Source organism: Aphelocoma coerulescens, chromosome 27 (genome assembly GCF_041296385.1).
Source record: "Aphelocoma coerulescens isolate FSJ_1873_10779 chromosome 27, UR_Acoe_1.0, whole genome shotgun sequence".
Classification (NCBI taxonomy): Eukaryota; Metazoa; Chordata; class Aves; order Passeriformes; family Corvidae; genus Aphelocoma; species Aphelocoma coerulescens.
Window position 1 is genome coordinate 107158 of NC_091040.1, and position 27138 is coordinate 134295.

General features: G+C 41.9%; 1 protein-coding gene across 4 annotated transcripts in view; it reads left to right on the forward strand.

Annotated features, from left to right (window-relative positions):
- The first annotated feature begins 334 nt into the window (after positions 1 to 334).
- TANC2 (tetratricopeptide repeat, ankyrin repeat and coiled-coil containing 2) overlaps positions 335 to 27138 on the forward strand; it is a 196517-nt gene continuing 169713 nt past the window's right edge. For 3 of the 4 annotated variants that reach the window (XM_068996358.1, XM_068996359.1, XM_068996361.1), the window contains exon 1: positions 335 to 416. The gene's annotated coding sequence lies outside the window, so the exon portion shown is untranslated. Of the gene's footprint in view, positions 417 to 962; positions 979 to 27138 lie in introns of those variants that run through there. The other variant, XM_068996360.1, reaches the window with a different exon arrangement.

Sequence of the window (27138 nt, forward strand, 5' to 3'; positions counted from 1 at the left end):
GGCAGCTCTGCAGGTAGGGTCTCACCTGAGCGGGGCAGAGGGGCCCTGGATCTGCTGCCCACAGGGGTGGGGAGGCAAGCCAGGGTACGATCGGCTTTCTGGGCTGCGAGCGCACAGGGCTGGGGCACGTCCCGCTTCCCAGCCACAGCCACAGCCACAGCCACAGCCACAGCCACAGCCACAGCCACAGCCACAGCCACAGCCGCCTTCCCCCCTCCCCGGCGCATCCCGCCCGGCTGCCCCCGCCCCCGCCACCAGTGCACTGCCCCCGCCCCGCGGGACCCCGCCCTGCTCCTGCCAAAGTTTCCGTCGCTGGCCGGGCGCGGGCGCTGCTCCCTCGCTCTCGCCCGGGGCTCAGTAAAGGCGGCAGGGTGTCAGCGAGGCGCATCCGCTGCCGCCTTCCACAGCCGCGCCAGGTACGGCCGGATAGGAAAGGGAGGGGAGGAAAAGGAAAAGAAGGAAAGGCAATGCGCGCAGCGCGGAGCCGACAGCACCCGCCCCCGGCGCAGGTTACGCTCGGGAGGACCGCGGCGCGCCTGTTTTGTATAGCCGTGCTCCCGTCATGAATACGCGCTTGGCCGCGCCCCTCTGTGCGCTCATGGGGGGTGGTGGGTAGGGAGCCTCGGGAGCGCGCGCGGCCGCGCGCCGCTTCCCTTCTCCGCCCTCCGCGGGCTCCCGTGAGACGGCGGCGAGCTCGGAGCGACCGAGCGAAGGAGCCGGGCCAGGGAAGAGGAAAGGGCCAGGGGAGGAGCGGCCGTTCCGCGGGGAGGCCGCGGCGGACGCGGACGAACAGGCGGAGGGGGCGCTGTAGCGGGCGGGCGGGCGGTGAAAAAGCCGCCGAGGAGGGGCGAGACGGCCGCCCCCCGTCCCCTCCCCTTCGGGCGCGCGCTCGCCGCGGCGGCGGCCGTTCCCGGCGATGCGGTGAGAGGGAGGCGCAGCCGCGCTCTGTGAGGCGCCGCCGGGAGCCTCCCGTGCCAGGTAAGGACTAGCAGAGCGCCGGGCGCGAGGGTGCGAGTGAACCCCCGCGGCCACAGATGGGCGGGGTGGGACACGACGGGGACACACCTTGAGGGGGCAACGCCCGGCGATGTGGCGGGGGCGGGGGGGGGGGTGGGGGAGAGATCACGACCCCCGCCACGTCCCTCCCGCGGGCGGGGGACGGGGTCGAGGGGACCGCAACAGCAGGGCTGGGGTGGGGGGGTCCCTCCCCGTGATTGCCGGGAAGGGGGGAGCCGGCGCTGTCGTACCTCGCTAATTCAACTGGGATGCGGCGGCGGCGAGCGCCGGGAAAGGCGGGGTCGGCGCGAGCAGCGAGTTCCTCAAAATTCTGTCTCTTCAACGAGTAATGGACTATTTTGTTTAAAAAGAAAGAGGCCGGCCAGGGTAAGTGATCGGTGTTTATTCCGCCCTGCGGAATGCCGATCCATCCCCTCGGGCCCGGGGAGGCCGTTTTTGTCGCCCCGTGTTCAGCGGGAGGTGCCGCAGGTACCGCGCACGTGAGGCGAACACACGCCGCCCTCGCCCCCGCTGCTGCGGGGACCGGGAGGGTTAAACGCCCTCCCCCTGCGCCCTCTGAGGAGTGAGTAAGGCGTGTGGAGCCTAATGACACACGGTATCTCTCCGTTACAGGCGTGGGTTGGTTGTTGGGGGCTAAAATGCAAAAAAGCAATGCGAGATGATGAGGCAGACGGCGCTCAGATGGGTGTTTTGGAAGAAAAAGGCAGATTCTCATCCCCGGTTGTGTTGGGAAGTTCCGGAGCTAGTGTTGGTGAGCTGGTTTAGACAATGATGAACCAGTGTGGGTTTTAGGCTTTTATACAGGTGATATTAGTGCAACGAAAATGAAATATCTGGAGAATTTAAATAAATTATGGAGGCTAATTAGTACTGCGGGGGAGTGCAACACAGCTACGGTATAGAAGCAAAGTCAAATTAATGTTGGATTAGGAGGAGAAGAAGAAATACGGCGAACGTGCTGTGGAGAGCAACAACATGGCCAGGAGATCTTGCCAGCAGCATTGCTCAGGCTAGAGCGTGGAATGATTCCTGCAAAATGCTAAAGGTTGGGTGTTGCCTATTTTTCTTACTTAATCCTCAGAACTTTAATTCCAAACCTGCACCTGGGAACATCCATTCCTAAGGTGTGAATTAAAAAGGAAAAATGAACTGGTGTAATAAGTGCCATTTGGTGAGAATGTTCTGAAGAGGATTTGCTGGCTACAGTCACATGAGGCTTTTTGCTGCGTGGTGAGAGACACCTTAGATTATGGGCAGTTGGTGTGGAGGAATGTTTACCTAGGAAATGCATGATAGACCTGTGGTTGAATGAAGAAGATACAATATACTGCCACTTGCCATAATCAAAATTTCATTTTTTTGGCTCTGCAAACAAACTGTTGGTGGAAAGAGAGCGGTAATGCGTAGGCAAAGACTATCTTAGCCAGTTTGAGGTCTGTGGCTTTTATGACTCTGGGGCTTCTAAGAAAATAAACAAACTACTTAGAGTTGTGTTTTTTTTTTTATAGTAACTCATCCTAAGGGCATCGTGAAAGACTGTGTACTCCAAATTTACCCCAATTTCATTGGAGTGGCAGGATCATATCCTGTTTGGATCTCTGTCGTGGCCATAGAATATTGGAGCATACTGGCCTGCAATGTAGACTTGTAATTACAATGTGAATTACTGGTTATATATTCAAGGTAACTGGATGATTAATATAATTTTATAAAATAAGCTCCTTATCAGTATTGATTGCATTGTAGCAATTCCTCTCTTGTTCTCGTCTTTCTGTCTTTTCCATTGGTTTTCCTGTGATCCTGTTGTGAGCTTCTGGGTTGTTTTAAATTTCAGGTTGCATACGCTAGATTTACTTTCAGTTAAACCTTTCGAAATACCAGTGATATATATGTTGATGGTGAGAAATCCATGTACACACTTGTTATGTGCAGGGAATTTTTACAAGATGAATTTTTTAGTACATTACAGACAAGCATCCCTGACCTCCTGCTTGCAAATTCTCACTCATTAATATTAATGACCACAAATGCAAATGGTATAGGCCCAAATGTGTATCACGCACAGCATTATGCACTCTGAGGTCTGCAGGTTTGGGTTTATATATATTTCCAGAAGAACACTTTAATGCCAGGCCTGCTTGTGACACTCTTAAGTTATTTATACTATGTATTCATTAGTTTATGATCTTGTATTTTGTTTAATTTCAGAATGCTCATTAAGATTTGTAGTAGTATATCTTACTTTTTTGTTAGACAGCAAAAGAAAAACAGTAGGAAGGAAGCCAGCAAACTAAAACAACCCCTTGGTGCAACAAAAAAAATGGACTTGTGACCTTCCCAAATTTGTGCATGGTTTTTCTCATTAGAAAAAGAGAAGGCTTATGTCCTTCCTTATGTTTTATCAATGTTTGCCTTTTCTAGAGGTGGTTAAACATGAGATCAGCTGAGAGCCTGGTAACACCTGTAATTCCATGTTTTGCAACGTTAAAAAAATCTGCTTTTAAATTTTTTCAAAAACACAATCCTTATTTCTTGTCTTTTTGATGTATAAGCATTGAGTCTTTCAACTTTTGAGGGTGAATTTTCTTTAGAGCACAATGGTTACATCCTTTGACAAGATAATTTCCTTTGACATCCAGACAAGCAAAGGGCTTTGAGTGTCATTTCTTGACGAGGTTAGGCAGATTTTAAGAAGTTGTGCCGAATCAGTAACCTCTCATCCTTGTTCTCCCACCCGCAGTGTTGGGGACCCTCTGTCTTGTGCTGTGTTGAGCTTTTGAGCAGCTGTTGTGCGAATGACAACTATTTATTTTGTGGAGTTCATTTCTTGCTGGATTGACAAGCTGAGCTTGACCTGTGGAACATGAAAGTGACAGGAGAAGGATGCAGGAGTAGGCAATAGAGTGGCCGAATCTGTCCTGTATGGCAGCCCTGAGCTCTCTGGGTGGTTGATGCCAGCTGGGAACTTGTGTCTGGAGTATTGCACAAAGCCTTAAAATGGCACTTTTTGGTGTACAGGGAGTGAACGGTTTCTGTTTAGTACTACACAAATACTGACGGTCTCGCGGCCTTTGTTACGTCGTTGGTTATAACCCTCGCAGTCAACCCGATCAGTAATTTCAGGTTGTCTTGTGCTTTGTTTCCAATGTGATAAATATGTGCCAACCTCTAGAAGTTCTTTCAGCATCAACAGGACGTGCGAAGCTCTGTGGTGACACAGGACATGGTGACATTACCAGTAAGGGCTTTGGGAGGTTACCATGGTTGTCAGTGGTAACAGAACTGAGCCCACTGGTTGTTTTTGACTCTTGTAGTTCAAGTCTTCAACCAAAACATGGCCCTGTGTGAGCTACTGCGAAGAAAATTAGCTCCAGCCCAGAATGGCACCTTCGTTTTAACTTGAAGGTGGTGAAGCTTTTTCCTGCTCTGAGTGGAGGGCTTATTTACTAAAAATGTTGCGCTTTTTGCCCTCTTCCTCTCCCACCTGTCCTGTTGCTTTGTAAAGATGAGGATTATTTAGCTTTACTGAAGAAGTAACCTGAGGTAGGAATTCTTAAGAGCCAATTTGGCAGAGGCACATGTAGATACTTGAGGAACATACAGGATCCCAGTGAGTTCATGTTACTATTCCTATACGGGCAGGTCTCTGCATGCTGCTGGAGCCCTGGTGCTGCTGAGGAGCGATATTGTGTGAGCTAATGGCAGGGGAGTAATCTAGGAGAGTGGTGTTGTCTCTTGAACTGGCATCACTAATGAAGAGAGTGATGAATCATGCATGCTAGCATTTCAGCTCTTACCAGTGTTTGTTATTTATTTGTCCTTTATGAAAAGAACATATTTGTGATTGAAGGAGCATCTTCCTGAGCAGACTGGGAGCTCTGCAGGGTGAGGGCAGGCTTGCTGTTAATTTTGCTGTTTGGCTGGGGAGGGATTTGTTGTTAGAGATCTTTCAGACACGTAATTTCAGAGTCTTGGAGCAACTTGTTGCTCATTAGTTGTTCACTTGTACTTAATGAGGAGGAATCGAGTGGTATGTCCGGAGTGGAGGTCCTGGGACAGATGAATGATCCTTTCTTGCACCACAAGCAGTTCCATTCATGGTGCCCCATTTCACAGAAGTTACAGAAAAGTCATCTGATGAGCATTTGTGACCTTACTGTGCTGATCAAAGCAGAGCAGGCTCAAAGCTGTGTTTGTTCTTCGCCGTGCTGCAAGCGTATGCAAATACCGAAAGCGTGTCTGCCATTATCCCGGCCTTCCCAGAGCTTAGAAGAATGGAGACAAGCCTTCTTGCTGCTCTTTCCTCAAGTTATTAATTTGTAAATTTGTGATCATTTCTTTTAGAGTAGGTTGCATGTGAGACAGCAGAGGTCTGCTCATCATTTGGAATTACTTGTCTTTACATCCAGATTTCCATATGTTCTGGTTTTTTGCCGTTGGAATAGCTGACTTGGTTTTCAGAGATCAGTGACCCTTTGCAGATTTCCAGTGTGTAATACTTAAAACCTGAAGCTCATATCACACCACTAATGAAATTTAGCTGGCTAGTTGAACTACATCTTTTACCCTCATCTGCAGGGAATATTTTTAAGATTAAAATATAGAATAGCTTGGCAGTTGAGGAGAAGTTCCCAAATAACAATGAATAGGGTAAATGCATTGCTTTTCTCTGAGTTCCTCACTTTATTGGTGAATATTCAATTGTCTTATTTTTACTTACATCAGCTGTAATTGCTAATTATGGTTGAATTGCAGTGATCTCAAATTTAAGATCTGTAGTCATCTCATTAATGAAAAGTATTTTGCATAGGTGAATCATTATTTGCAGTACAAGTCACACTGAGTATTTCTTATTAAGAAGTGTGAGAAAAGAGATGGTTAATTTGTATTTTATGATGGGGAGCTTCCTGTTTACTTACTTAAAGTATTTTGGGTGTTTGTTTGGTTTTCCCCTTCATGCCTGTATGATTTCCATGGCAGGTACAATAATATTTGACAGATTGCTGCTGTTTTTCTGATTTTCAGATTATTTTCTGAAATTCAGATTTTTTCTGAAATTCAGGTTATTTAAGCAAAATGCTTTTATAAAGCAATCAGTAGGAAACATCTCTGCTGCAATTTATATTTTTTATATGCCTTAATGAGTGAGGCTTTTATATGGGTGTGAATGGTTTCTTGCCTTTGTTGTGTTCTCTTCAGGTGTCTTTCTTAAAAATTCGTGTTTCCCTCATGGTTTGGATGAGAAACATGATGAGCACATAGGAAACGGAGAAACCATCAGTGCATATGAAAAATACCAAAATTAAAGACAGTGTGAAATATGTTTCAGAATGACAGTTTGAATATTTATAGTGTTGGTGGTTCAGAAAGCAGTTGTGCATTGCCTCTAATAGGCTGAAAAGCATTAACTGATATTCTTGAAAGTGTCCTAATATCTGTAACGTGGAAACAATTATGGTCTCTTCTGTTCCTGCCAGTCACCTTGTCAGTAATCTGGACTTCCTTGGAGGTGAATTTTCTGTCCTTGAATTGCGGAGAGTGGAGCTCATTGAGCTGGATCCTGTGGTCAGTGTTTTAAGTCGGCTTAAATATTGGTAGTAGTATAACTACTGTATTGATGGGCTCTGATGCCATGCTTAACATTTCCAGTGGGCTGGCATCTGGCTGAGGTTATGAAACGCTATTTCCAATGAAGTCAAGGAAAAAATACCAGGAAAACTGGGAGAAGACACTGAAGAGAAACAAATGTGAATTGATTCCTGGTCTTGTATCTGGACGTAAAAATGTTGGAGCATTTAGATTCTTTCTGCATTTGTTAGATGGAATATTGCTTATTGGCTTTATTATTTTAGAGAAGCAACACAAAAGGAAATAGGGCTCCTATTTCCTGCTCTTTGAGGAAGTTTTGCCTGCCCTGTCCCATCATCCAGCCAGCGATTGCTGCTGAAAGCTGGTGGTCTCTCAGCTGTGCTGAACCAGATGTCTGGGTGTAAGGTAAAAAGAATAATCAAATTTACTGCCTTCCTCCTGGTGTTCTTGCCCTGAAATTGCTCACTGGTAGAGCTGATTAAGCGGAGTTAACAGTCCTGTTTTGTCCCACCAGACTGGGACAGGAGGTTCTGGTGCTGCCTTTTTCCATCAATAAAAGTGAGCTTCTGATATTTTGCCTTCTTGGGTTGGATCTCCTAAAGTTGGCATTTTCAGTGAAGAAATAGAAGAAAGTAAAGGAGCGATGTGCAACCAGAGTGTGCTGAACGGTGAAGTGTGCACATTCCTGTGGTCGGTTCTTTTATTTACCTCTTTAATAACAGATGATTTTCCCTTTTGCCTTATCTTCATTGTCTCGTGTAGGATTACTCTGTCTAGAAATTATTTTTGATAGTAGGGTGCCCTTAATGTTCCACAGAGCGGCGTGAAGAGGCCTAGTAACAAGAAGATAGAAGATTTCTACAAAGTGCTTTTGTAGAAATGAGTTCCATGTTTGTAATGCTGAGAGATACCAGTGGGAAAGCCTGTATGTTCTGTAGTTTGCCAGGACTGGGGGATGGCAGCATTTGTTTATGTATCTATGGTGCTTGGAATTTGAAATTGGTCAAAAAAGTGTTGTCTTTTCAGGCCTAATACCCTGTGCTACTCCTGTTTCTCCAGGCTCCTTCAGAGCAGGCACATTCCTGGTTCCCTGTCTCAGCTCTGCTCAGTGTCTAGTGCAGATCTGGGAGCAGAAGGGGTCAGTGACTGAGGAGATAATTGGGATAGGCTTAGCCAGGCTGTTCCTGCAAGTGCTCTAGAGGAAAGTCTTCAGCAAAGGGCAGATTAGCAGGCAAACAGATAAACAACTTTCTATCCCTCAGAGATTTTATGGAATAGAATATGGAAGAGTTCTGAGACAGGGAAAACCAAAGTAAAATAGTGAGGATAGATTTTTAGAAATCAGTGATGCTTGGAGAAGAGAGACGGAAGGATGTGTGTGTGCGCGTGTGACTTTTACGAGAGTTGTTAAACTGAGCCTATGGGGACGTGCGAATGCAAGTGGATATTGTGATTTGAATGATCCAAATAAATGCTTGTGCCTGCAGATTTTGCTGGCTTATCCCAGCTTGCAGGCCCTGGTGTTCTTCATGTGACTTTATTTTTAAGGATATTTGCAAAATGATCTGGGTTCTGGCAGGTATTCTGTGTGTGTAGCTGTGTGCTGTTTGATCTGTTACTTTCTGTATAAGTTGGGGTCTAATGCTGATTGTCTTTCCCAGCAGCCTTTGCAGTTCTACATAATCTTAGTTTAATAGATAATTTATATTTTATGCAGGGACAAATCCCCCATTTTCTTACTTAACGGGTTTTTCTCCTCTTACTCAAATGATTTTCCTGTTTAATTTTCAGTGTAAGACTTGATTGGAGGACCCCAGCTCAGTTTCCTGCTGCTTGACACAGTCATTAGTATGAGATACTCAGCTTCACTGTTAGAACATCTATGTTTGATTGAAATTTTTCTGAGCAGCTTTTCATTGGCACCAGCCTTTGGTTAATACCTGCATGGGGGTCATGACATCCCTTGTTTTCTTGTCTTCAGGAGTGGGGATTTAGTGTAACAGGCACCATGAAAGAAAGGACTGTTATCCGTTGAAGACTGAAACTTTAATGGAGCTGTGTGTGCCCACCCTCTTTCTCTTCAGACTGGTAATATCATCTCTGTCTTGATTTAGAGAAAATGAAGAAGCTGTAATGCTGACAGCAGGCAGTGCTGCTCCACCTCCTCAGCAGAGGTGGAAGGGACCATCTGGCACTATGTGGGTAGCAGTTATCCCAAAAAGTAATAACAGTGGGAGTTCTTGCCAGTTACAAGTTGTGATCACAGGCCAAATGGTGTCATTCTAAATCAGTGTACGTTTTCAAAGAGAAAGAGATGCAAGTATTTATTTTTGCCGACTTGAGAAGTATTTTCAATCACGGGGGGCTCTGCTGGGGTTTTAGTTGCTGGCATTTGAGAGAAAGTGTGAGGGGAGTAAGTCAGAGGAGTATGGCTGTGATGCCTGCTAGACCAGCTCTAAAAAAAGTTGGCTTTTTTTTGGTATTATGTAAACCTTGACTTGATTAATCCATGAAACTGAGGAATTTTTTTTAAAGGCTGTGTAAGGGAGTGGTCTGTTGATTTGATTGAGACTTTGCCCAGTGGGAACTGAAGATCTCAGTCCTTATCTTTGGCACTACTAACTAGTCTTGAACAAGTTGCTGCTGTAAAAGGATAAGAAAAGCCTTGTAATGAGCTGAAAAACTCTCTATACTGCTTTTAGAAGCACTTCAGTATGGTGGCCTGTGGTATTTTTGTCGGAAAAGTTGGATGTAGCATAATCAGAAGTGCTGTACAGTGGATGCAGAGCTGGTTAACAGGTTGCTTAGTAACCCAGATGGAGGAATTGAGAGAGTACTGGTAAAACCTGTGGATGGCATTGCCTTTCAAGGTGTTGCAGGGATAGGAAGAAAGGATTCAAACGGATCTGGAAAAATCGGAAGCTTAGAGTATGAACAAGTTAATTTCTCAGTGTTTATTCTGAATGAAAACAGCACTATAAATAAAGGAAAACAGGAGCAGCAAAAAGTGCTGTAAAACATCTGAAATGAAAATTGAAAAATACCATTTGCATGTACACAGAGCAAGGGAAATTTAGGGGGAGTTGTGAATTTGTGCCCTTGTTCAGACCTGGGTTCTTATTGCAGACTTGCTCAGACTCCGTCAATACTATGTATCAGTGTGGAGAAAATTTCTGCATAGACAAAGATAGGTTTTCAAAGAGGGCTTTTGTTGGTCTTTATCAGGTTTTCTGGGTAGATGAAGCTGCTTTCCTGTCAGTGTGCATTGTCTCTGCACAGGGACTTTGGCCAGGATTTTTCCAGCCCCTGCATAGCTGCAGCTGCAGGAATCCTCACAAAGTGTCTAAGCTTTGCTTTGGACTCTGATTTCTTTGTATGGGTGTTTTTGGTTTTGGTTGATGGTTTTGTTTTTTTTTTTAACTCCTTCTGCCTCTTGTAAAAGTCCAGAAGCTCAGCCTACCAAATCTGGTCAATAAAGGCTCTGTCCAAGCCTACTGAATGCACCCCTAGTCCTTGCACTGAGTCAGTTTTCCAGGTTGTGTTACTGTAGTTCGGGTCTTTGGGAGTAGAAATCAGAGTTGAAATTGGTGGGTACATGCGTAAATTTTTAAAGTGAGTTAACAAATGTTATTTTGTAAGCGTGCGCATGTGGTTTAATCTGATTACCAAATTATTTCTATTAAGAAATACAGTTTAAGTCAGATCGGAAGGCACCATTTTGGAATAGTCACCTCAGTTAATTTCTTGTGAGAAGTTTCAGCACTCACGTAAACCAGATCCATGGTATGGCTTGTAGGTACCTGACGTAACTGTATACTATATGCTCTCTAATGTTGCTTGGTTACAATTAAAATTTTGCACTAAGAAAGCCATTATGATTAACTTAAACTTTTGCATTGCTTTTGTCCTCACAGACAGGCAGCTGAAAAAGCAGATCAGGCCCTACTAGGGGCTGGCTGTCACTTTACTGGTGACATGCGCATGTGTTTTTGTGTAGTCAAGGTTTTTGACTCCAGCATAACCACTAAAAATCAGATGCAGATAAACATTCTTCATAAATGGAGGCAAATGAAAAACCTTTCCAAGCTTGGATAAAACAATCTTTAAAGGAAGATTAAATCATGTCACATAAGCTTATTTAGCTGTTCGTCATTATCCGGAAACCGAGCAACCATACAAATGTTCCAAGTCATGAGTCTGTCTTTATGTACCGTGTGCTCTGGGTTGGTTTTCCTCAGTTTAAGAGTAATTTAATACCCAGAGTAATCTTGTAGTATTAATGGTTACCTGTTTAGCTGTAGATGCAGTAGAGCTGAGTGTGGATGTGGGGATTTATTTACCCTTCTCAGATGTCACATTCTGCCACCTGTGCTCTTGTGTCTGATGGACGGGAGTGCTGACTGCAGTCTGCAGTTCTGGAACTTGGGCAGCTTAAACCTCTCCTGTCAGCCGTCTGTACTATAAATCCCCAGATTTATATCTGCTGGCACTTTCCTCATAGTCTAGACACTTGTGCTGAACTTCTGTGTGAAGCCAGTCCTGCCTGCTTACATTCAAGAAGTGTCTTTCTGTATTGTATTAAGAGCTTATCCATATGCTTCAAGCTTGGAGCGCAGGAAGTCTGCTGGCAGCAGGCCTGCTATTCCATATTCTGAGCTCAGACTCTTTGTGAATAGTCAGGAAGAAAAGGAATAAAAAAAAACCAAACCAACCATAAAGCACGACAAGTTGTTGATTGACTGATTTCTAGATAAGTTTTTCAAGAAAATTTGAATAAATATTAATGTTATGTGTAAGAAATGATGCAGCGTGGCTCATTGTGGTGTGAACTGCAGGATGTGATTAAAAATGAGACTGAGCAGTGTATAAGGGCTCGTTTGGGGAAGAACAGTCTCCACTTGGGCCTCATTCACTGTGGTTTAGGAGTAAACGTAATGTCTGTTAATTGGAACAGGTTTCAGTGCTGTGAAAAACTATAGATGTATTTCCTTTTGACATTCGATATGCTTGGTCATTGATCATTTATCATGGGAAAGAGCATCTGGTCTTGATTTTTACAATTCATTTAGATCAAGAACTACTTTTTATATATTGTTCTATTTTGGAACTTTTAATGTACAATATGTAATGCTTTTTAACAAAGATTCCAACTTTTTTTACCTCCCAGACTCCCTTCCAGAGAAAATAATTTTGGTTCCACGTAGATGGTACATGGTGACTGTTGAGTTCTCTATAAGAAAAAAACCCCAAATCTCCTTGAAACTGAGGCTGACAAAGCCATGGCTATATCAAAGCACTTGTTTCCTGACTGTTGAGGCTGGTTTTGTTTGTGAGATTTTCCAAACCTGGGCTGAACTTTCAAAGGGTTTTGGTTTTCTGAGCATTTTCATTCTGACACACCAGCAAATAGAATATCCAAAAGAATATCCTGAATTTCATAAACAACAACAAAAGGAATAAATTCTGGAGCCTTTTCTAGCTCTCTGCAAGGATACAGAGTCTGGCTCCGTCACTTCAGTGTATCATAGATGTGACTAGACCAAGCTCAGAAGAATTTAAAAAATAAGCCCATAGTAACATACAGAATTTTGTATATAAAATAATCTTTGTGGTTTTTTTGGGGAGAAATAGCTTTTTATTTGATACGGTCCATGCTTGTGTATGTTAAGGCAAATAGAATGGTTTTCAAATGTTCTGGAGGGCCTGTGTAGGAAGGAAAGTTCAGTCTCAGCCTGGAGTTATTGTGGATAATTCAAAGGAACTACAAGATTGTTGCGTAGGATGCTTGTTTGTGTTTTTAAGATGTTCTGTAACACATCATTCACACCAAATATAGCTAGAGAGAGCCCAGTAAAAAGCACTGTGTGTCCGTTCTCCCTCCTGTAAAAACCCGAGTTTCCGTTCCTGGTGTCGAGTTGTTGTATCTGAAGTGCTCGTGCTAGTGGGATTTGAGCTGATTTTTTTTTTTTTAATGAAACAGAAACAGTAAATGATTATTGAAAGTATAAATACTTAATAAAATTGAATTTTATTATCTTCTTCCAAATGAGAAACCACTTAAAATATTAATCACTTCACTTACGTGTTTGATGTGCCTAACTTGATGGAAAGATGCAATACTTATAGCTGTTTGCCTTTTAGATAAAGGAAAGATTTCATATTGTGTTACTTGTATACCTCTGGGAATTCTAGATTTCCCTTGAGGAGATGGATTTTGTCTGTGTGCAGCTTGCTGGCAGAGTTTTACTAAATAACATGTAGAAATACGGTAGGCAAAAATGTGGAATACCCTGGAAATATTGTAAGAAAGCGCCAGGAAGAACCTGATATTTTTTCAACTGCTTTTTGTTTGTTTTCCTCCAAAAATTGCTTTTACCCAGTATAGGTATCAGATGGCGAGCTTTTGTGTATTGCTCATTGGAGGAACATCAGCTTGGTTTTCCGTCCTTTATTTGTGCTCTTCCTCCTCCTTCCTCCTTCTCATCCTGCTGTTGTTTTATCTCTGTAGTGTTGTTGAATTGGAGTAGCAGGGCCAGGAATTGATCCTTGGTCCCTCGGGTGCACGGTGAGTTGTGGGTACGCAGCACAGCCTCGGGCAGGACCTGCTGCACAAACACCACTGATTTCCCTTCTGCTCATGTATGCCAAGATCTTCTGAAACCAAACCTTATGTATGAAGTGAAGTCTCCCACCTCCTCACGCTTGGGTGATTTTTATTGTTCTGCTCATTAGTAATGGGAAGGATTTAAGTAAATGATCACACAGGGAGATGCTCCTTCCCACTTTCCTCTTCTGTCTTGCGCAAACTTTTAAATTGTTAAAAGGAGCCATGGGAAAGTGTTTCTACCTGGTCTCGAGGGAATTACGTGTGTGTGACAATTAAGTAAGTGTATGAGAAAAGATTCTTCTTCCAAAGGGCACTGGTCTGTGCTGGTGTGCAGGACTGAGAGGCCTTGAGTGGTGTGGTCGCTGTTTGCAGTGTCACCTTCAAAGCACCCTTGGGCTGAGCAAATCTGCTTGTCCTTCATCCTGTTAGCTCTCCCAAAAAGATGTCAGGTTGGCATCCCTATTCTGAGAGAGTCTGTTTTCTGGAAACTCCTGCTTCTGCTCTGTGTCTTTCAGTAGGTTGAAAGGAAATCTTTTTCTAGGATGGCAATCTCCGTATTTTTCCAGCATCCCTGGATACCTTTCCCTCCTGAGATGACCCAGGGGCTGCCCGTGTGTGAGAGCAATGCTATTTTGTTCTCCCTGACTGTGAGCTGCTCCTGTAGGTGGAGGTCTGTAAATACCAGGGCTTTTATTTCTCACTATTGTTTTGTGTGTCCTAAGGGTGAAGGAAGATGAGAAAAAAAAAATTATTGGAGGAGAACTCAATTAGTGAAGATGACATTGAGGGAGAGAACAACAACAGATGTTTCTGAATTTATAAATGTGTTTCCTGAATAGATAATTGCATGTAAGTAAATATGCAGATAGGTTGGTGGGAAGAGTAACTGTAAAGTGGTGAATTTAATAATAACGTATTTTGAAAAGCTTGTGTGAAAAAGGCTCCCAATCTCCTAATGGAGAGGTTATAGAGAAGAAAAGCTTATCTGAAGATTAAGACTGACTTGGTTGAGTGACTTAAAAGTCAAACAGGATTTTGACACATTTATACCTGTGCTACAAATGCCAGTCAACATCCTTTTGAATAGAATGGATCATTGCCCTCGGGGTGACTCGCTATCAACGATGGATGAGTGTGCAGCTGCTTTTTCTCCTTGAATGTACATATATTGCCCTTTCATGGCAGCTCGGATCAAAGGTTTTAAAAATTACTATTATTTTCAAATAAATGTGAGGAAAGAAATTTTAAATTTTATTTAATATACTTTTCACAAGAATTTGTTAGCATTATGTATGTGGGGCAGTGGTTAAGGGGGTGGATGCTGCTGGGGCTGAGCTGTAAGGAGTGTAGCTATGTATTTGTTTTAGATGAAAATTGCCTGGTGTTACAGATGCATTTCTCTTATCTGCAAGGCAGACAGGCTTGAGATTGAACTGGAATGCAAATCAGCGTTCTTTTTGTAGACGTCCTCATAGTAAAGGTTATAGGTCACCTTTTGCTCTAAGCAGCATCTTCTCAGTGGATGTTTAGTGGATTTTCACATCTTTAATTATTAGCTGAGCGTTGGAAGCTGGTAAATCTTCATGACTTTTTTTTCCCCAAGTTCCTCTGAGTTTACCATGTTGTTTATGTGTATTTGTAATAAGGTCTTTGGGACTTGGTGTCTAGTTGACTGCAGCCTTTAATAGAGAATTTTATATGGTTTCCCTTTTTCTAACAATTTGATTAACTCCTTTAAAATTTTCTGTTTGTATGTACGTGTATGTATTTATAGCCATAATTTATATTCTGCAGTAGTCTGGAAAAATGTAGCAAGGGGACATTTAGAGAGGACTAAGTAGAATTTCTTAGCTGGCAGTGGGGAATGGCGTAAATTACTCTTCAGCAGTAGACATTAATCTGTCTAATTGCTGCCTAAGTTTTCTACAGATGTTTTAGAGCAAGCTAGTAAAATGTGTCCTGACGCAAATTATTCTGTACAAACAAATAAAATTGAGAGTTAAAGAGAAGGGGTGTTGTTAATAATATTGAAATTCATTCTGTATCTTCTTCTTTTAATTACTTCAGGGGTGTAGTTATTTTAATTTCGCTTGCATAGATCAAACTGAGCATTCAATTTTACTGCCAATATAGTGTGATTACTTAAAGCAGGTGGAGTTTGTAGCAAAAGCAGCCGGTGAAGAAATTCTTTCCTGAGCCTGCTGACAGATCTTACTTATTAACTGTTGCAATCGAGTTGTATAATAGTAATTTTGTAGCAGTAATAACTTTCTAGAAGGATTTCAAGTTAGGAATCTAATTCTCTACTGTCAAATTAGCTAGAACTAACACTGCATCTGTATTATATTTCACATATTGATACGTTATTCAAACTGTGTGGGAAAGTATAATTCTGGATGTAGTTTGTAGTGGTAGCCTGTGAACTCAGCCTACACAAATTGGACATGAGCAGAAATAATTAAAAAGTTGGGTTTTTTTCTGTAGGTTTTGGTGCTATGGCAGAGCTGCTGTATGAAAGGATATATGCACCTATGTGTGAGAACCTTTCCCAGGTTACCTTAGGCATGACTGGAACACCAAGCACCTTGTATTAATCTTTTAACTATGATATTCACTGTTAAAAAAGTGTATTCTAGGATTTAGGTAGGATTCTTGTACTAATGTGGTGACAAACTGCATCTGCAGACAGATGGAGGTGGTTTCATACTGATCCTTGTGCCTGATCACAGCTTACCTTATGTGCGAGGAGAAAGTGGCAGCATTTAGTTGCACCTTTAAAAACAGAAAGTGCAGGAATTTGTTGCATTCTGGCAGTAACATTCAGAAATAAACAGGCTGGTAGAGGCTGGACAAAAAGTGCTTGCACATGAAAGAGAGATTAAATCTCCCAATGCATTCCATTAGAGCCTTCTAGAGCCATTTTACAGGTTGGTTTTCCTCCCCAGGTAATGTCTGTGGGCGTGGTTTTGGGGGGCAGTCGTGGGAGTGGTCGGAATGGTGCTGGGCTGGGATTCTACTCAGTTACCAATTTTACCTCCTGCAGTTCTCAGGGAAGGCCTCATTTGCATGTCGTCAGCAGCAGAAAGAGATGATGTGACCAGAATGGGAACTTAAATCTGAAATACTGTTCTTTGCGGTATTTCTCTGTCATTTGACCAGGCGCAAGAAACCAGAGTGGTGGTGTTACATCGCTGCATGTCTTTGCACTAGTTCTATTCTGGTGTGGCCGTGGTTTCCTGTCTGTCCTGTTCAACACTGACTTGTCCTTGCTGTGGATTTCTCTGAAAAAGCTAAAACTTGTAGAAAGCATTTAGCCTCTGTGACAGCTTGAGTTGTCTTGGTGCAGGCTCCAAGGGGAACTGCTCATACCTGTAGTGGAGGATTGAAGCAGAGACTTGGGAGGGGAAGAGTAATTAAAAATGGAAAGAGAGAAATAAGGACCATAATGAGGCAGGTACAGGAGCTATGGTTGAGAAATGTTGTTTAAATTGCCCTCTTGAGTTTTCTCTTTAATAAAAATATTATTCTCTTTAATAAAAATATTTTCCTTTAGTTTTTTTCATGTTACTTGTGTTTTCCCTTAAAAAAAAAAATAGCTAATCTGTATGTATGTTACCCATGACAATTGACAATTAAATGATCGGATTACAGAGAAAAAGACCCCAAATGCTAGAATATTGTTCCAAAATTCCCATCACTGGAAGTGTTCAAGGCCAGGTTGGGTGGGGCTTGGGGCAACCTGTTCTACTGGGAGGTGTTCCTGCCCATGTCAGGGGGTTGAAACAAGATGAGCTTTAAGGTCCCTTCCAACCTAAACCATTCTGTGATTTTATGACTCTGTGGTTCTAAAAGTAAATTGAACTTTAAACTTATTTTTGTGGGTAAGTTTAAAAATAGAATGCCAGTGACCAATTCTGAATTTTTAATAACCTTTTTACTCAGCTAGCCAGTAGTTACACCTAGAGGTAGATTGACTGCTAAGGTACAACTTTAAATTCTAGTTTTTAGAATAGTTCCTCAATTTAAAAATAATTAGTTACCCAGTGTGTTTCTTAATACATATTTATATTATGCATTTTTGTTTTCTAAATATAGCTATGGTAGAATGACTGTTGTAAGTTGGTATTTAGGAGCATCCTTTGACCTGTGCTTTAACAATGTTTTAAACTGTGGAAGTGCTTAATCTTTCACCTTTAAATATGAAGTGTGCTTCAGGAAGCCTCTTTATTCTGGTGCAAGTGGAAGAATCCTTGTTTTTCTTGAAAGAGTAGCATAGGGACTACAACAAAACCTCACTATTTGTGCCTGTGTGTATTAATGTACTAAAAGTAATTATTATACAAAAAGTCACTCATAAGCAGAGTAACCTTTTAACAGGAGGAACCTCAGCTTGACACTGAAGGAGTAATTTTAGGTTCACTGTTGACTCAGTTGAGATTTTCTTATTCTTGTTCCTTTTTTGGGTCACTGTTAATCTGTGAATCTCTCCTGTAATGGGCTGCAGGAGCAGCGGAGGAAGTGGTCTTCCTATACCTGGAAAACCAAAGGCAAGCATGCTATTGGCTCTGCAGAATGGCAGAATGAGCTTGCTGGGAGAAGGAAGATTTTTTTTTTTTTTTTTTTCCCCTTCTGCGAGCTTCATTTACTATAATCTTAATTGCCTGGACTTTACAGAGGAGAGAAATGACTTCTTAGTCATCAGCCTTCCTGTGTTTTCCCTTGTTATTTTAATAGTTTCATCTTAAAGGAATTTTTGAGATCTATATCAGTTATGGAGGGACATCAGTTATGGCTCAGTGGTTTGGTTAATAGAAAATTACTTGTAAATAAATGAAATCAAGAAATTTTCCTAAGAGCCACTTTTGATCCTTTTCAGTTGTTTTGTGGGAGTTTCAATGATAAATTAATTTAGAAAAATTCTGCATTTGTGTTTAAGCGAAATGTGAGAGTTAAATTCTTGTTGGTTTTCTTGGGAGAAGATGAAGTTGCTCATGCACCCATCAGTGCCATGTGAGAGTCTCATTTCCGTGTAGCTCTGGCAGTGCTCGGAGCGTTGTGTTGTCCCTCAAGGCTCTGAGTTGTTTCTGCTACAGGCGGTGTCTGAGGCGTGGCAGGCACCGCCGCGGCCGTGCACGGTGTGAGTGAGGAGGATCTTGCTGTAGGTGTAAAGGAGGGAATACAGTGCTTTTACCAGGGTAGAATAATGCTGGGAATAAGTGAAGCAGCTCAGTGTATCTGAATATCTTCTGATGGAGCTGGGTTTTAAACTTCTTAATTGATTTTATTTAAATTTTAAAATGAAGACCTACATTATGGTAATGATAACAGGGCCTGAAATATCAGTTGTAATTAATTGGCTGAAGTCATAGCATTTCATTGCATTAGATTGACTAGTGCTTCTTTAAAAATGGGAATTTGGTTGAATTTGCTGCACAGTTGCTGTGAGCAGCCATTAGGACATCCTGTGAACAGGATTTTTGGGTGCATAGCAGGTGTTTCGGCCTTTTATAGTCAAGTGCTAAAAGCCTGAGAAATGCTATTGTATTTATCAGTTTTTTTCTGGGGGAATGGAAGATTATCCTAGCAAATGCTAGCCATTCATTTGGCTTGTGGGTTTAAGAAGATGGAGTCACCTTGTGGTACCTCCGTGTTTGTATTGCTTCATCCTGGATGAAATCACCCTTCATGCTCTGTAGATGGTATTTGAATAAATACAGGAAAATTTGCCGTGGGTTTTGTAGAAGGAGTTGCTGCTTTCTGAACCACACCATGTTCTGCTGAAGGGGCCAGCAGATCATGGAGGAGAAGGTCCAGTTGATATAATTCGCTTGGATTTCCAGCAGAATTTCATCCGAAGTTTTTCAGCAAAGACATTTTAGAAAACTCAGTGGGCACAGCATGAGAGGGTCTTGTCATGGACAGTAATGGGCTAAGATGGAAATGAGGATTGAAATAAATGGTCAGCTGTCAGAGGCAGAGGGATGTCACCTGTAGAATTTGGCACCAGGCTCTGTAGGATTGTGCTAATTAATGGGCTCAACCATGAAGACTGGAGATGTACAGTAAAAGCAAAGGATGGCTGAAGGGTTGCAGAAGGGTCTTAAGTCTTTAACTACCGATGAATAACTGTGAATGAAATACAACATAGACAAATATAAGTGCCACATGTGCTGGAAAAACAAATCCAAGTTATAGAAAGTTACGATTCCTAACTGACTGTTACTTCTTGGTAGAGAATCTTGGCATTATGACTAGTAGAGCCATGGAAACATCAGCTCAGATCTTGGCATCTTTAAAATCTAAATAAAGCAAAGAAATCTCAGTGAGAATTGTTGGGGATTAATAGGAAAGAAAGAGTGAGTAACACAAAGCGTTATGAAGCTATTGTGGAGATTTTTGGAATGGCCACGGCCTGAAGCCTGAGGTTTGGTCAGCTCATTTTGTAGAAGATATTTTAGAGCTGGGGAAGACTTGAAACAGGGCATGACTTAGGTAGAAAAGGAATGCTAGAGTACAGAGGAGCTACGTAGCAGGGAAGGAGATGCATTTTAAAACCAGTTGTTTGGAAAAGAGTGAATGAAGCACGGATTTCAAGTGGAATGTACATACATACCGTGTTTGTCTCTCAGCATGATGCAATACACCCTTTAAATCACTGCTGGAAGTAAGGTCATGCCACTTCTCTTGTGTTCTTTAGTATCCGTGTTCATCTTCTTGCCTTGGCTCTGTTCCTGGGAGGTGTTGCTGAGCTGGGGAGTTGCTTCACTCGTATTAGGGAGGGATTTGTTCATGGGTCTTGTGATCTCTGAAGGTTAACATGTTAAATGAATGTATCGCACAGCTGGGCAACGGGGATTATGAATATTGCTTTAATAGCAAGGGCCCAAAAGCCAGGAGCAGAGATTTTCCTCCTTTGCTTTCGTCGTGTGTGTTTATACAGCATAAAAACTCTCTCTGGTAGCTGAGAAAATAGGCCTTTTTTTAGATTTGTGTTAAGACTATTCTGAAGTAGCTTCTGCAGTATTGTTTGCAGTATTTTGCTTTAAAAGCAATAAACTTTGGAAAAGGTGATATCCATACTCAATTTAGGTTTAAGATAATCAATCTAGCTATAAGACTCTGAACATTTAACTATTTTTCATGTTTCAGACTCATTGTTGCTAAAGAAAAAAGCCTTTTTGATACCGGTGGTGATACAGCCAAGCGATTGCTGTATTTGCTGTAATGCATCTTGATGTCAGAAATGTTTTTCTGCAGAACTTGCCTGGGGAAATTTCAGACCATTGTTTCTTAATAGACATTGTTCCTGAGTATAATAAAGGTGATTCAGACATTTTGGCTATGTTAGCTACAGCAAGGGAGAGAATGTGCTGCTGTTTTAGGCTGAGACCAAAGAATTGAGAAGGTAACCAAAGGGGGTTCCTCAAGCCTTGAATTCTTGCAGCTCTGGAATAAGAATTTGTGTCAAAGTGGGGTGTATGTATGGATGTTGGACATAGGATGCAGTTACTGCTGTGGAATGTGAAATTCTGCTCTACAAAGAAACTCTTTGCACTGCTGGTAACACTTCTGTGCCAGTCTTCCTTCCAGACAAGAGACTAAGGTACGAGTTGGTGGTACCACAGGAGAAAGGAGTGATAAGTAAGGGTAAGTCTTGGGTCACCCTACTCTCACCAGCAAATCTGCTTGATGGCTTTAGAGAGGGAACAAGTGTGAGTGGGTGTGGATTACTTCTTGACTGATTTTTGTAGTTCAAGTATTTCGATGGTGTTGACTTCAGAAGAAAAGCAAGCCAGTTATTTTTGTTGTTTCTTCTTGTCTTCCTTGGTTGTGCATGCTCTTCAATGCCAAGAAATGGACAGGATTTGGGATTTGCCTCAGTGAATGATGACATAAATTATTGGTGATTATACATGCCAATTGCAATCATTTACATTCCAAATGTGGGGGAAAAATACATTCCCTTTCTTTCCATCTCTAGGAGGCGTTTAGATTTCCTCCATATGACAGACTTATAGTATCTAAAAAATCAATTTGTTTTTATAGTTATGCAACTTTGTGAAGAAATCTTACCCCTCACTGCCAAAGTTTTATTAAAGCTAAATGGGGGAGGGTGTAAAGGCTTTGTCTAAAACCCCAAACCAGCACTGCGGCGTTCAGCTCTGCTGTATTATCATTGACTTTGATACACACTTTCTGATACTCCTTGACTCTATCCATGAGTCACAGACAGAGCATTTCTGTTCCCAGAATGAAAGAGAACAGTGTCCCCAAGCATTCTGGTGCTGGAGGGACTCAGAAAAGCACTGGAACTGCAGCATCACCACCACCCATCCTTACTTGGCTGTTGGGACCCTCCCCCTGCCATGTAGCCCTGGGAGGGGGGCAGGGGGTTTCCCTGTCCCTGGTCAGCCCCGTTCCCCACTGGTTGTGTTGTGTTCCCCTGTGCGGGCAGGGACCCTCGGGTCCCGGGGTTGAGCAGTTCCTCGGCAGAGCCCCGGCCGTGCGGCTGGGGAAATAAACATCTCTGAAGCATCTAGCAAGAGTTGGTCTATACATCTTTCTTTCCACGGGCCTCGTTGATTGCTGTGCGTGTTGCAGTATCTGCCCTGTAACGCTTGGCTCTCTGTGAAACCAGGGAAAGGAGCGTGCAGAGAAGGGAGGCGGGAGGGGTGTGTGATACACTGAGCAGGGCAAAGCAAATTGCAGGTCTGGTTTTTCCGATGCTCCTGTACCAGCTAGCTGAAGTGACTAAGGCACTTCTGAGCCAAAGGCAAGGCTCCTGAGGCCAGTATAATGTTTTGGTTTACAAGTGGGATAAGTTAAGAGGGTACTTGGTATTCAATGCTGACTTCTTAAGCCATGGTAGTGTAGTTTTCAGGAGTCACACTGAAAGTAACTCAGGCTTGGATTTGGGAAGTGCTCAGCTAACGGTCTCTCACTAGGAATATTTTCTGCCTGCTACTGTTTATCTTCTCAAGGCTTTGTGGACTTCATTCTTTGTGATACCCTTTGTGGACCCCTAACAGCATGCTTTAAGGTTAGCTGGTTTCTCCTGTTAAAAAGAATCTCAGTGGGCTTTCAGTTTTCACTTGCATCATGCTGAGGAACCACCGTTGTTTTTGCCAGAACTGTAACTCTTTATATCCCCATTTTTGCTGCCGGCTGTGGGATGAAACCAGAAACTCCTGACTGTTGTTGGCTGAGGAGGACAGTATGGAGTGGAGCTTCTGCATACAACACTGAATTCTTTTGAAGCCTGCTATCTGCTGTAATTTCAAATGTACTAGTTTTTAAGCACATTGTCTGAAGTAGTGAGGTCTATGGTAAATATCACTTATATACATCATGAAAGATAAAAGGTGCATAAATAAGCGCTTTCCTTCAAGTACTTATTCAACTGTGTGTTCCCTTGTTGGAAGGTTTGAAGAAGTGACTTAAAGCAGAATATCCACTTCTGCCAAGTCCTAGTTTTCCTGCATGGAATAGTTAGCCAGCTATCAAATAAATGAGAATCAAACGAAATGCTCTCAGTTAAATCCCCTTATCTTTGCTGCGTTTCACTTGGGATCCAAGATCTGGTCTGTAGCATTAGCAGACGGTTAACAACACAAAAAAAGACTGTTCTTTTTATTGTAAGTGTGGATTCACAGATGAAAAATCCTTTTTAAGGTATGTTATTTCCTTCTGTCTTCCCTCTTGTTTTAACCCAAAACCCAAGTCGTTTGTGTATGTTAAACCTTAGCACTACTGATTTTGCTGAGTACCAGAGATGTTTGAAAGAGAACTGCAGCTATATATGTTTGACTCTTTATAAAGACATGTACTTCTTCCTGAGAAAGCTGTCAGTAGGATGTTACTTTTGTTTCATTCAACTGTAGATAATTCTGTCCTCTGGCAATACGAAAACAAATTAATGCAAATAAAGTATTCAACATACTTGTAATACTTCTGTTAAAAAAAACCAAGACCCCTCTTCTACCCTCTCTCTCCATTAAAGGCTAATTTCTCCCCCTCCTCAATCCTGTTTAATTTTTCCGGTTTCTTCCCCTATCTGCACTTGCTTCTCTCTCTCCTGACAAGTGGTTTTATATTCACATATTTCCAGGTTGTTTCCACATGGTGTATTTACAAAGAGGAAAATAGGCTGGGAAGAAGACTAGTGTTTGAATACTTGAGTTCTGGTTGCACTTTCTGAAGGAACAAAGAAAAGATTTTGACATTCTTGGTTTGTTCTGTAGAAGCTTGGTTAAGGGTTGAAGTAGATGTTTTATATCCTTGGGGGGTTATTTTATCTCCTCAGAGGGTGCTGCTAAAGCAGCACAGTGGCAGCTGTTGAGATGCCTCCTTAGGTTAGAGCAACAGAAGTTCTCTGTGGAACAGGTCCTCTGCATGTTTCCTTTCAGACAAAAGTTAAATGAGACAGACTTGTGAAAAATGAGCCTAGTTTCTAGCAAAAATTAAAAGAAACCAAAAAGACAGCAGGGAGAAGAGGGAATGTTTACCAGTCTGTTCTGGAGCCATCTCCAGCAGGCTCTGGCTCTTCCCAGCTGCTTCTCAGCCTCCTCCTTTACCTGTATGACACAGCATTAGCAGTAATGGTGGTGTGTGGACACAGGGATGTAAACATGACCCTTGGGATGAAGCTGTGCTGTAAATGCCACTCTTGAAGTTTAGCAGTTTCATCCTTAAATTTGTTAGAATCCCAGGATGGTTTGGGTCGAAAGGGACCTTAAAGCTCGTCTCATTCCAACTCCCTGCCATGGGCAGGGAGACCTTCCACTAGACCAGGTTGGGTTGCATGTATTTGAGCAGTGTTGTCAGAATTTTTTGTTTGGTTCTTACTGAAATCCCTGGCAAAGCTTGCAGCAGCACTGAGAGGATGGGAATAGGCTTGGGATGTTCCAAAGGCCTGCTGTGTTAGATGTCCTTTCACTGTCATGGTGTCTCTGGACCATTAAGTCTCCTCGTCTAGATGTTTGCTGACATCTATTAAAAGTCAGAAAATTACAGTGAGTCTCTAGCCTTGAATTACTCTGGAAGGAAAATATTTTTCTTGGTGCATCTTGACCATAACCACCCATCATTTCTTCATCACGTGGGCATGGGGGGTGCAGGACCCAAACCAGCTGGTTAATAAACAACAACTGATCTGAGACAGAGGAGAGGGAGGGTGACGGGTTGTATTCAGAGCTACTAAACACAGGATGGTAATTAGTGTTAAGACATGAGAGAGGTGAGGGCTGGGGAGCACCAGGCACTGCGACAACAAAACAGCGACAGGTCCCGCCCCTAGATTGCTGGGGAAAATGTGGAAGATAGGTAAGTTTGTAAATTTTGATAAATGTGATTAAGAACCTCCATTAATAGGTCAGAACTATTTGTTAGCAGAAAATAAAATGATTTTCATAAAAAACCAAGAGTGAGTTGTTAAGAGCAGAATGTGGATGTCATCTACATTTAACACACAGGGTGGGGTTTTTTTAAGGCACATGTGATAAGCAAAAAAAAATCTTAATTTAAAGCATGGTCAATTTTCTGTTTTTTTTTCATAATTCCGTTGATGTCTGAATGCTTTCCTGTAGTTGTTTAGAGTGATGATCATGAAGAAACTGTTGCCAACTTAAAATATGGTAGAGTGGATGCTTGCTTAATACTGTTGAAAATCAGCCAAGACGTATCTAATTCTGGACTGGAGTTTTATGTTGTATGGTTTTATTTGTGGAATTCCTGATTTCTCAATGGTCTATGTTCCTGTGTAATGAACTGTGTAAATACAGTCGTTATGTATAGTAACATATGATTCAAATCTTACTTTTAATTAGAGAATATGAGGTTAAGAAGACAAAATCTTTGTTGGATGGAAAGATGGAAACATGAGACTTGTTTTCCAGATTAGTCCCCAGTAAAATCAGGTCAGTCATATTTAGGTGACAGTAATTTAAAGAATGTTGTCATTTTCCTGATCTTTGATTTGTTACATGACAGACATCATTAAAACACACATTTTGCTTAAAAATGAATTTAGGCAAGTTAGAACTGGAATCAAGACTATTTTTAGTCAGTAGGTATTTTGTTTCCAACATGTGTGTATGTGCAAAGAATTTAAACTGTGATTTGATTTTAGAATACCATCCAGGCTTACTCAGTTTATCAGATGAATACCAGCTGGTGCATCTGACAGACAAAACTAGAAAAATAACCTCATTTAAAGATGGAAATCCCTATTCATGAGACCATTTCAGAGCCTTTGCTTTCCAGCAGGACTGGTTGAGCAGCATGTTCTGATCATTGGGTTAGTTTTGGTTTTCAAAGACAGAGATGGTCACTGTGTTTAATGTCTGTGTATTAATGTTCTGTTGATAAAAGTATGAGTAAGTTGCTAATTTCTCTGGGAAAATAGAATTAAACTGTTGAGATCAGGATACATGTGACCTGTGCTATGTTTGGTTCAGAGGCTTCAGATTCAATTAGCTTTGCAAAATTGCTGTGAATTTTTACCTGCTTGCTTGGATTGAGGGGAGAAAATGGTTCCTTTGTTTAGGATGAACAGAAAGCTAGTCTTATTTCAGCCTTTTACTTGGATGATTCTCAGTACTAATGTTCAGTATTTTCAAGTATAGGATGGGTGGTATTCAGCTCAAGATGTCTTTGAGAGACTTCTCAAACTTGTTGCTATGAAATCAGATGTTCTGGTATGATTTCAGACTATGCAGTCAAGTTGCCATGGATGGAAGCTTTTCTGGTTTCTGCCTTAAAGATTTAAGTCTTTTTTTCTTCATGTATTTTAGGTTGGCAGGAAAATATTGCAGCTACAATGTGTGTTGCTGTACCTGAAAGTATTCATTCCTTATGTAGGCAGTTTTCTGTGTTCGAGTATCAGGAAGGTGCTTAATTCTGACAGCTGAAAGTGTCAACAGTATTGGGATTTTTTTTTTTCATTAACCATTCTTACCTGTTTCAGTAATTCCTACATTAGGTAGGAGCCCTTCTCTTGGGCAGTCAGTCAGCTGGCTTTGATTTTTTGCCTTTTTTGGTGCATTCATGCATGGGGATATTTAAAAATTGAGTTGATTTGTGTGCCGTATACTTATGGGTTTAATAGAATATAAGAAAAGCTCTTTTAAAGAAACATTTGAATGTAGATGTGAAGGATGTTAGGGGGTGGTGAATGTGCAGCTTTTTGCTGTTCTACACTTTAGTTGTTTTTAACACGTTCTTCTGCAGAAGAATTCAGTGGTTGTTACCTGCAGAGGTATATAAGCAAGAAATTATTTGGGACTGAAGGATGACTACTTTGTGTGTGAGTTACTTAACTACCTCCTGCCCTGAGTGTGTAGTTTTTAAGTGTTTACTTACTTGGCTTTGTTACACTATTACTAGCTTGTACTTTTTAATAGCATTTCTTTGTTCTCTTATTCTGGAAATTGCATAACATCTGTTCATTCTCAACTCTCTGAGTAGCTCTGCCCATGATGGCTTCATTCAGAAATTGTCTGAAGCAGTGAAAAGGTCCCAAACACAGAGAATTATCAAAAAAACATTTAAAGTGGATGGTTTCCACAGTGATGGATGTGATGGATGTGAACGCAGTGATGGATGCACTGGAACTATAAGAAATGTATAGTTGAATTGATACTGTTCTGGGCTGAGGATTGTTCAAAAGAAAAGGAATTAGCAGTTGGTTGCAAAGTCAGCAAAAGGATCCATGGGCGAAGTGAGGTTTCCTGCTGTTCTGTGTCACAGGAGGGCCTTGTGATATTCTCAGTGGGTTTTGTTTCTGTTTGTGTTGTTCCTGACATAAATTACCCAACTCTGTTGGCAAAAAGCATTCATTATATTATTGTCATTATGGTGGAACTTGGGAATATTGCTATTCCACGGTCATGTTTTACATTTGCAAACCTGGATGGCAATTTGGAGTC